Raw genomic sequence first — 739 nt, forward strand, 5'->3', positions numbered from 1 at the left:
GTGTCGGCGAATCCGTAATGAGGCAGTTAGAATGTGCGTTCTCGGTTGTGCAACGGGTACTTCCATAGAAGAACTTGTCCAGCACTAGAAACTGCGTTGGTTGGGACATGTGTTTCGTATTCTGAACCATAGTTTGCCGAAGAGAATGCTGTTTTCAACGCCGAACACAGAGTGGCGTAAACAGAGAGGTGGCCAACCCTTGGCGCAGCTTGTAGAGCGCGATTACCTCGCCCATCGCGAATTTCATCTTCCAATAATCACCTCGCATATCTGATGCTCATCCGATGTTTTTAACAGACTCAGCCAGTACTTTATATGCACCGATGGACTAATGCCGAAAGTTTCGCACGACCGCGGTACATAGACACCACAGTGCTGACACAATGGATCACACTGTCGCACAATTCACTGCTCTCGGCAGGCGATTCAATGCCACACAGGCATCATACGTATCGGAGGTTGTAACAAACTACCATGTTGACTGACGGCTCCGAAAGCTTGGTTTTAGTTTTGATCCAACCCAGTCCCGTGGCAAAACTCTAAGCTCCACAGGTATGGAACGAAAGGATATGCTCTATACATCCTCAGCCAGAGCGAAGTCCAGCTTCATGAGCACGAATCTGCTTTGACAGTAAATCAACCTGCACAAAAAACACCAGTAGGCGCCCGTGACGATACGGATACCCGCCTGGTGACATTCCCGAAAGACGTTTGTAACGTTCGGTGAACGTTTGTTGAT

The sequence above is a fragment of the Opisthorchis viverrini genome, assembly GCF_000715545.1.
Source record: "Opisthorchis viverrini unplaced genomic scaffold opera_v5_657, whole genome shotgun sequence".
Taxonomy (NCBI): Eukaryota; Metazoa; Platyhelminthes; class Trematoda; order Opisthorchiida; family Opisthorchiidae; genus Opisthorchis; species Opisthorchis viverrini.